We start from the raw sequence: 10,308 nt of genomic DNA, 5'->3' as shown, positions 1-10,308 counted from the left end.
TTTCATAGTGATAGTGACATTACACATTTATTCCAATAAGTCATTTATCATGTGTTCGACTTGGTTCGTTTGAAGCTGTATATTTTTGTTTTATTGAATGTTTTTGTTGGAAATAATTTTTTTACTTGTCATTATTCCTTAAACAATACAGTATAACAACTACATTTACATAGCATTTACATTGTATTAGGTATTATAAGTAACCTAAAGATGATTTAAAGTATAGGGGAGAATGTGCCTAGGTCCGGTGCTCCACCGGGTCCTAAAGTCCACCCGCACTGAGACAGGTTAAATAAGGAACTTGAGCATACGTGTTTTTTGGTATCCGCTGGAGGTCCCGGAACCAATAAGGAGGGCTTGCAGGTATCACCACACATTTTAGTGCCAACGTACCATGTTCACAACTCACTAACCCTAACTTGTATATCTTTGAAAAGTGGGATGAAACTGGAGAACCCAGAGGAAACCCACGTGGTCATGTAGAGAATGTCAAAATATCCTTAGAGATAGTGGTGGGAATCGAACCCCGATCAGTGATTGCAGATAGTGAAAAGCAATTGTAATGAACATGGTGCTTCCATTCCATCCCTAACATAATTGACATATGTGAGAGGATGATGGGCAAGGGAAGGAAGGGAAGGAGACGGGGAACTAGAGGGAGGTGATGGGCAGGTGAGGAGAAGAAAAGGGGTGAGAGGGGAACCAGAATGGGGAAAGGATAAAGAGAGAAGGGAGAGGGGAGTGGAGAGATTACCACTAGTTGGAGAAATTAATGCTCATGCTATCAGGTCGGAGGCTAACCAGACGGATTATGAAGGGTCACTCTTGCAACCTGAGTTGGTCCTCATCATGGCAATAATGGAGGCCATGGACCAACATGTAGGAATGAGGATGGGAAGTTGAATTAAAATGGTGGGCCACCAGGTGATCTTGCCTTTTGAGGCAGACAGATCGAAGGTGCTCAGTGAAGCAATTTCCATAATCTGCGTTTGGTCTCACCGATGTAGAAGAGGCCAGAACGACAACACCAGGTACACTAGATGACCCCAACAGATAACAAGTGAAGTGCATTCTCACCTGGAAGGACCGTTTGGGACCCTGAATGGGAGTGAAGGAGGACGTGTAGGGGCAGATGTAGCCCTTGTTCCACTTGCAAAGTTAAGTTCTAGGATGAAGATCTCTCTGGGGGAAATGAACGGACACGGAACTCCAGAAAGTGGGGAGGTGGCTGAGGAAACATGTAACTATAGAACATAGAACATAACCATACAGAACAGGCCCTTTGGCCCATGATGTTGTGACAACCTCTTAACTTACTCTGAGATCAATTTAACCCCTTCTTCCCACATAGTCCTCCACTTTTCTTCTGTCCACGTGCCTACCTAGGAGCTTCTTAAGCATCCCTAATGTATCTGCCTCAACCACCACTCCTGACCACTGTTCCAATGCACCCACCACTCTGCGCGCAAAAAACCTACCGCTGATATCCCCCCTAGACTCTTCTCCAATTGTGTTTAAATTACGCCAGCTTGTGTTAGCCATTTATGGCCTTGGAAGAAGTCTCTGGTTTTCCACCCGATCGATGCCTCTTAACAACTTGTAGATCTCTTTCAAGTCACCTCTCATCCTCCTTTATTCCAAAGAGGAAAGCCCTGGCTCACTCAACCTATCCTCATACGACATGCTCTCTATTCCAGGCTGCAACCTGGCAAATCTCCTCCGCAACCGCTCTAAAGCTTCCACATCCTTCCTATAATGACCTCCACTGAAGTTAGGTGGGTAAAGAAAAACACTCAGTGGCCATTATATTAGGTACACATGTACACCTACTCGTTAATGCAAATATCTAATTAGCCAATCATGTGCTAGCGACTTGATGAATAAAAACATGCAGACATGGTCAAGGGGTGCAGTTGTTGTGCATACCAAGTACCAGAATGGGGAGGAAATGTGATCTATGTTACTTTGACAATGGAATGCATGTTGGTGCCAAATGGGGTGGTTAGAGAATCTTAGAAACTGCTGATCTCCTGGGATTCTCATGCATAACAGTCTCTAGAGTTTCCAGAGAATGGTGCAAGAATCAAAAGTCATCCAGTGACCAGCAGTTGTGTGGATGAAAACACCTTGTTATTGAGAGAGGTCAGGTGAGAATGGCCAGGCTGGATTAAGCTGACAGGAAGGCGACAGTAACTCACATAACCACAGGCTACAACATTGGTGAGCAAGGGAGCATCTTTAAATGTACAACACATCAAACCTTGAAGTGGATGGGCTACAGCAGCAGAAGACCACAAACATACACTTAGCAGCCACTTTATTAGTTCTAGGAGGTACGTAATAAAGTGGTCACTGAGTATAACTTTAAGGGACTGAAGGATGTGGGATGAGTCAGGATGAGTAACAATGACAAAAATAGTAAGATTGCCTTGCTGTCTGTGGCCAGGACTTTGAACTTCTTCCAACGGTATTTTCAGCTCTGAATTTTGAAAGCTGAGCCATCCATGCTGGTTTGGCAGAGGGCCTGCCTTGTTAGATTGCTGACACCAGGAGGTTCATATAGGTGAGGCTCTGAGAGTTCTGTACTCTCTAACTTTCCTCCACAGCCCTTCGGATGTACGATGTTTGACTGAGCATCAACCTGCCAAAGCAATTGCGATATTGGTGAAGTTTCATGCAGAGACGTTTGGGGAGTTATGGAGCTATAGAGTAAGGAAACAACATGTGCATGTGTGTGTAGCCCTTCATACCAACTCGCCTATACTGACCAAATTGTCTGTCTGATCTAATCCAATTTGTCTGTGTTTGACCTGCATCCCTCTCAAACTTTCCTATCCGTGCACCTCAGATACAGAATCCAAGTCAGAATCAGGTTTATTATGACTGACATATGTCAAAGATTCAAAGTATATTTATTATAAAAGAATGTATAAATTATACATCTTGAAATCGATCTGCTTACAGGCAGTCACAAATCAAGAGAGCCGAATAACCCAATAAAAAAAGGCCAAAATCCACTGTGCAGAGAAAGAGAGAGATAAAAATCATACACATCCAAATTATAGAAGCAAGCCAACAGCATCCCAAACCAGACTGAGTCCCAGGACCATTCCAGCTAGGGTTGCCAACTTTCTCACTCCCAAATAAGGGACAAAAGTAGCAGTCAAATACAGGATACTTGTGTTTACCCCGAGAAAGACTACCATGACCATGAAGCCTTGCGCAGGCACCTGTGTGCACATGTGTGACGTGTGCATACATGTTGTGCGCATGCGTGTACGTGCCGATTTTTTTCTACAAATCTGTTTTGGCTTAATCTTCCCAACTACACTGTACATACATTACTACTACGTTATATAGGCTGTGTATTTATCATATCATTCCTGCTTTTACTATATGTTACTGTTATTTTGGGTTTTATGTGTTATTTGGTATCATTTGGTAGGTTATTTTTTGAGTCTGGGAATGCTCAAAAATTTTTCCTATATAAATTAATGGTAATTGCTTCTTCACTTTACGCGATTTCACCAGATATAATAGTGGTCAAAGGACCTAGGGTAATGGATGAACTGAAGGAAATTTATGTTAGGCAGGAAATGGTGTTGGATAGACTGTTGGGTTTGAAGGCTGATAAGTCCCCAGGACCTGATGGTCTACAGCCCAGGGTATTTAAGGAGGTCACTTTAGAAATTGTAGACGCATTGGTAATCATTTTCCAATGTTCTATAGATTCAGGATCAGTTCCTGTGGATTGGAGGGTGGCTAATGTTGTCCCACTTTTCAAGAAAGGAGGGAGAGAGAAAACAGGGAATTATAGACCGGTTAGCCTGACGTCAGTGGTGGGAAAGATGCTGGAGTCAATTATAAAAGATGAAATTATGCCACATTTGGATAGCAGTAACAGGATAGGTCCGAGTCAGCATGGATTTACAAAGGGAAAATCGTGCTTGACTAATCTTCTGGAATTTTTTGAGGATGTAACTATGAAAATGGACAAGGGAGAGCCAGTGGATGTAGTGTACCTGGACTTTCAGAAAGCCTTTGATAAAGTCCCACATAGGAGATTGGTGGGCAAAATTAGGGCACATGGTATTGGGGGCAGAGTACTGACATGGATTGAAAATTGGCTGGCTGACAGGAAACAAAGAGTAGTGATTAATAGGTCCCTTTTGGAATGGCAGGCGGTGACCAGTGGGGTACCACAGGGTTCAGTGCTGGGACCGTAGCTGTTTACAATATACATTAATGATTTAGATGAAGGGATTAAAAGTAACATTAGCAAATTTGCAGATGACATAAAGCTGGGTGGCAGTGTGAAATGTGAGGAGGATGTTATGAGAATGCAGGGTGACTTGGACAGGCTGGGTGAGTGGGCGGATGCATGGCAGATGCAGTTTAATGTGGATAAATGTGAGGTTATCCACTTTGGTGGTAAGAACAGGAAGGCAGATTATTACCTAAATGGAGTCAAGTTAGGAAAAGGGGAAGTACAACGAGATCTAGGTGTTCTTGTACATCAGTCACTGAAAGCAAGCATGCAGGTACAGCAGGCAGTGAAGAAAGCTAATGGCATGCTGGCCTTCATAACAAGGGGAATTGAGTATAGGAGCAAAGAGGTCCTTCTGCAGCTGTACAGGGCCCTGGTGAGACCACACCTGGAGTATTGTGTGCAGTTTTGGTCTCCAAATTTGAGGAAGGACATTCTTATTATTGAGGGAGTGCAGTGTAGGTTCACAAGGTTAATTCCCGGGATGGCGGGGCTGTCATATGATGAAAGATTGGAGTGACTGGGCTTGTATACACTGGAATTTAGAAGGATGAGAGTGGATCTGATTGAAACATTAAGATTATTAAGGGATTGAACACGCTGGAGGCAGGAAGCATGTTCCCGCTGATTGGTGTGTCCAGAACCAGAGGCCACAGTTTAAGAATAAAGGGTAGGCCATTTAGAACAGAGTTGAGGAAAGACTTTTTCACCCAGAGAGTGGTGGATATATGGAATGCTCTGCCCCAGAAGGCTGTGGAGGCCAAGTCTCTGGATGCTTTCAAGAAAGAGATGGATAGAGCTCCTAAAGATAGCGGAATCGAAGATTATGGGGATAAGGCAGGAACTGGATACTGATTGTGGATGATCAGCCATGATCACAGTGAATGGCGGTGCTGGCTCAAAGAGCCGAATAGCCTATTCATGCACCTATTGTCCATTGTCTTTTGTCTATTGGCACGAAAGGTTTCATAGGAACACTCTACCTTAGCGGGGGAAATACGGGATAAGAGCAGTCCTGTATGGGACAAACCAATTTAGCCCAATATACAGGATGTCCTGGCAAATACAGGACAGTTGGCAACCCTAATTCCAGAAGTAGCCGGAGTAGGCCCAAAATCTTGGCCCACAGTTCCTCACACCCGCGGGGCAGAAACGCACAGCAGCTGGATCAGTTCATAGCCTCGGCACCACAGAGGAAGGAATAAATATTTGCGGAGAGTGAGCAAAATCGACTGGACCCTTGCCTCCGTACCAGACATTCTGGCTTTCTAGTCTATCTGGACCGGCATTTCAATTGTCCAAGCAACGAGCAGTGCCACACTCTAGGACCTGGATCCCAGCGCCCCGATACGCCTGGACAGCCCAGCCCCCAGCCCAAAGCCATTCTGCATCCCACCAAATGGGCTCGGCGCTTGGAGCAATCCAACCTCACACTTGGCTTAGTTAGACGGGCAGCGAAACTTTTCCGCATTGACTCCTCTCCAAATCGCTCACGCCATTTCCAACAGCGATTCTGAAATCCGTCTGCTTCCCCGGCTCAAACACAAACACATCATGCCTCGGAATGCCCCAGCACAACTCACCCGCTGAACCACCTCTCTGTCTGCGCCGATAGTTCATTACAATCATGAAATTTGTTGTTTTATGTTAACGGTACAGTGCAATATATAAAACGTAAGACCATAAGACAGTAACACAGGAACAGAATTAGACCATTTGGCCGATTGAGTCTAGACAACCACTTTATTACGGCTGATCCATTTTCCCTCTCAACCCCATTCTTCTGCCTTCTCCCTGTATCCTTCCTTGTCCTGACGGATCAAGAACCTGCTCAAATACACACAATGACTTGGCCTCCACAGCCGCCTGTGGCAACGAATTCCACAGATTCACCAACCTCTGGCTTAAGAAATTCCTTTTCATCTCCATTCTATGTGACTGTCCCCCTATCCTGAGACTGGGACCTCTAGTCCTAGTTCCCTTATTATAGGAAACATCCCCTCCACATGCACTCTATCTAGGCCTTTCAACATCAAATAGATTTCAATGAGATCCTCCCCCCTCATTCTTATAAATTCCAGTGAGTACTGGCCCAGAGCTATCAAGCACTCCTCAGACAATAACCCTTTCATTCCCGGAATCATTCTTGTGAACCTCCTCTGAGCTGAAGGTCATCGAGCTGTAGCTTGGAACACCTGGTGAAGATGTGATGAGAGCCTATGGTATGTCGAATTACTGGGCGAACGAGTAGTCTTTGGGGTACTGCAAGTCTGTGTCTTTTTTGATGCTTTGCTGCACGCTTGAGTTCTCGTGGGGGAGTCGCCGATGTTTTTTTGCTGGTGGGAGAGGGGGTGGTCATTGCCTTGCTGCTGTTTGTGTGTGGGAGGGGGGAGCTGAGGGGGGGGCTTTGGGGTTCTAATGTTGAACCGTCATTCATTCTTTGAGGCACTGCTCTGTTTTCGTGGGTGTTTGTGAAGAAAAAGAATTTCAGGATGTATATTGTATACATTTCTTTGACATTAAATGTACCTATTGAACCTATTGATTATCTGGGAGCTTGTAGGTCTTCCGGAATTCCAACATCTCACACAAAGAACACAACTCTGCCTCTGCATCCATTCTCACTGCACTGATTATGCACCAACAGATGAAGAATGAAGAAGAAATTAAAATATATTATAAATTAACATAACAAATAACTATATATACATACAAATTAAAAACATAGAGAGCAAAAATAATGAGGTAGTGTTCATGGGTTAGTTCATTGTCCATTCAGAAAGTTGATGGTGTTGGGGAAAAAGCTGTTCCTAAAATGTTGATTGTGTGTCTTCAGGCTCCTGTACCTTCTCCTTGATGGCAATAATTTGAAGAGGGCCTTTCCTTGGAGGTGGGGTCATTAAATCCTCTCAAACTCCTAATGAAGTGCAGTTTCTGGCATAATTGCCTTCTTTTGTAATTGCATTTCGCTGAGTTTAGCTCAGAGCCTCTAAATCTTTCCTATCCATTTACCCGTCCAAGGGCCTTTTAAACATAATTGTACCTTCCTCAACCACTTTCTCTGGCACTTTCAACATACTCAGCACCCTCAGTGTGAAAAAGTTGCCCTTCAGGTCCCTTTTAAAGTTCAAGATTCAAAGTAAAATTTGGTATCATAGAACATAGAATATACAACAGTACAGCAAAGAAAAAGTCCCTTTGGCCCACAATGCTGTGCCAAAGCAAATAAAAAAATAATCTATTGGCTAATTAAACTAATCCCTTATGCCTAGTCAAAATCTATATCCTTCCCTTTTTCCTCACATCCATGCTCCCATCTAAACATCCCTAATGTTTCTGCCTCTACCACCACCCCAGGCGGCCATCACTCTCTGTGTCAAAAACTTGCCCTTCGCATCTCCTTTGAAACTGCCCCCTGAATTTAATTCTGAACGGTTTTTACAATCATTAGTGATATGGGCCATGGAAACAAGCCCTTCAGCCAACTGTCCATGTGGCTTCTAGCTACCGATTTTTACAGAAATCCTACCCAAACCCCTGAATTCTCCTTAAATACCCATCATATACCCCTACCCACTCCGGATCCTGCAATCATTGGCGACAATTTACAGTAACCAATTAACCCACCGACTTTCCCGTCCTTAGGACGTGGATGAAATCCAGAGATCCCGGGGGAAAACTGTTCTGTTCTACCTATGACATATTTCGGTGTTTCTTTCATTGATGGCTGCCCAGAGCGTTGATGTTGGTGACATAGACTTTGGGGATATGTTTGATAATTACATATATGCAGAATATATACTGGCTGATCACACTTCTAGTCCTTGCCATCTGTAATCATTGAAAACTGGGTCAGTGTCACATTGGTCGTTGTCTACAGCCTGGTGTGTTTCCTCGCCGTGACGGGGAACCTGGTGGTGATCATCGTCATTCTTCATAATTGACACTCTACATCATCGACAGACATCTACCTGCTCCACCTGGCCACGGCTGACCTGCTCTTTGCCGTCACTCTGCCCTTCTGGGCAGTGGATGCCATGTCTGGCTGGGTGTTTGGCGATGCCATGTGTAAGGTTGTCAGCATGCTCCAGGAGGTGAACTTTTACAGTGGCATCCTGTTGCTGGCCTGCATCAGTGTTGACCGTTACCTCGCCATCGTCCACTCTGCCCAGTCCCACAAGGAGAAGCGACCACTCCTGATCAAACTGGTCTGTGCTGTTGTGTGGGTGCTGGCTGTTCTCTTGTCTTTACCCATCCTCTACAAGGGCAAGTTCGTCTACGATGGAAGAGTCCTGTGTTACGAGTTACTCGAGGGTGAATCCATTGCAACCTGGAAAAACACCACCAGGTTCTTGCGTCAAGTCATTGGGTTCCTCATCCCACTGGGTGTCATGGTCTTCTGTTACAGTCACCATCCACAGACTGTGTCAGACAAAGGGTTTCCAGAAGCAGAAAGCCATGAAGGTCATTATTGCTGTTGTCCTCACCTTCCTTGTTTATTGGCTGCCCCACAGTGTCACTATGCTGGTCAACACTTTGATGAAAAGCAAGCTCATCGTCGAGACTTGTGACAGGATTAACCACGTTGACTGGGTTCTGTCTGAGACGCTTGATTGCTGCATTAATCCAACCTTATACACTTCCATTGGGCTCTGATTCCGGAAGAACTTACTCAACCTCTTGGCAGATAAAGGACTCACAAAAGCACATTATAAACTATCAGTGTCCTCTTCCTTTGAATCTGCACTCATTTCATCTACCATATAGACTGCCTGTGATGGTGGAATCTCGTCCAATCAGAATGTTGTCGAACTAAAGTTCAAATTCAAATGTAATTGTTATTCAAGCAGACATGAGTATCCATGAACGTAGTCAAATGACACAGTGTACCTCAGGGGCCAGGGTGCAAAACACAGCACCAACAGTCACACACAGCACAGGACACAAACGGCACATATAAGGTCGCAGTAAATATACATTTTTACAAAAAATATTATCTACTTTATTGTCACCAAACAATTGATACTAGAACTTACAATTACCACAGCAATATTTGATTCTGCGCTTCCCACTCCCTGAATCACAAACTGATAGTAAATATTAAAAATTTAAATTATAAATCATAAGTAGAAAATAGAAAAATGGGAAGTAAGGTAGTGCAAAAAAACCGAGAGGCAGGTCCGGATATTTGGAGGGTACGGCCCAGATCCATGTCAGGAACCGTTCGGCAGTCTTATCACAGTTGGAAAGAAGCTGTTCCCAAATCTGGCCGTACGAGTCTTCAAGCTCCTGAGCCTTCAAAAGTGTGTTGGCTGGGTGGGTCGTGTCCTTGATTATCCTGGCAGCACTGCTCCGACAGCGTGCTGTGTAAAGTGAGTCCAATATTGTCCAAGTCCTGTAGATTTGATAATAATAAGTACTTTATTGATCTCGAGTGGGAAATTATGAGATAGTACATGAGATGTTGTCAGGAAAAACAAGCCTTCAGCATTCCAAACGTCACACGCTAAAATGGAAGTGCAGCCACAGACGAACTTAATCGAGCTTGTCTTGCACCAAGTGAGTACAGGAGAGCAGCACCAATGGGTGGGGCCAGCCCCCAGTGCAACATGGATACCACATCACACCACCTCCTTTGGGCAGCTGCAACAGGTGACCCTGGTCTGCACTACAAGCAAGTCAACGCAGCTGCCCCCGCAACGAACTAGTGAACCAAGCTTGCAGTATTCTACGTTACCAATGTCCACCAGGGTCTGGTGATCAGAAGAAAAACATTCAAGACAGTCACTCGCTCTGCCTCTGTCACCTTAAACACGATGTTGGAGCTGAGACTGTGTAGGATAAGGATGCACAGAGATCTTTTTCTCTCTCTCTGTATTGTATCATTATCAAGTTTGATGGTCAATAATGTGGTTTGAATGGGTTTGCCTCTGCTACTCCAATGACACTTCTCACCACAGCATTGACCCCTGCAACAGATAAGTTATGTGATATTCGATGAGCAAGGATTATTGGCTTCAGCCAGAATGGTAGCACTGTGG

The 10,308-nt window shown here is 44.5% G+C and overlaps 1 pseudogene; it reads left to right on the top strand.

Annotated features, from left to right (window-relative positions):
• Positions 1–7,990: 7,990 nt before the first annotated feature.
• On the top strand, positions 7,991–9,034 carry LOC140199876 (C-X-C chemokine receptor type 2-like; annotated as a pseudogene).
• The last annotated feature ends 1,274 nt before the right edge of the window (positions 9,035–10,308 follow it).

Source organism: Mobula birostris, chromosome 6 (genome assembly GCF_030028105.1).
Source record: "Mobula birostris isolate sMobBir1 chromosome 6, sMobBir1.hap1, whole genome shotgun sequence".
NCBI lineage: Eukaryota > Metazoa > Chordata > Chondrichthyes > Myliobatiformes > Myliobatidae > Mobula > Mobula birostris.
The sequence above is the reverse complement of the archived record's forward strand: the minus strand, read 5'-3'. Positions and strand labels throughout refer to the sequence as shown.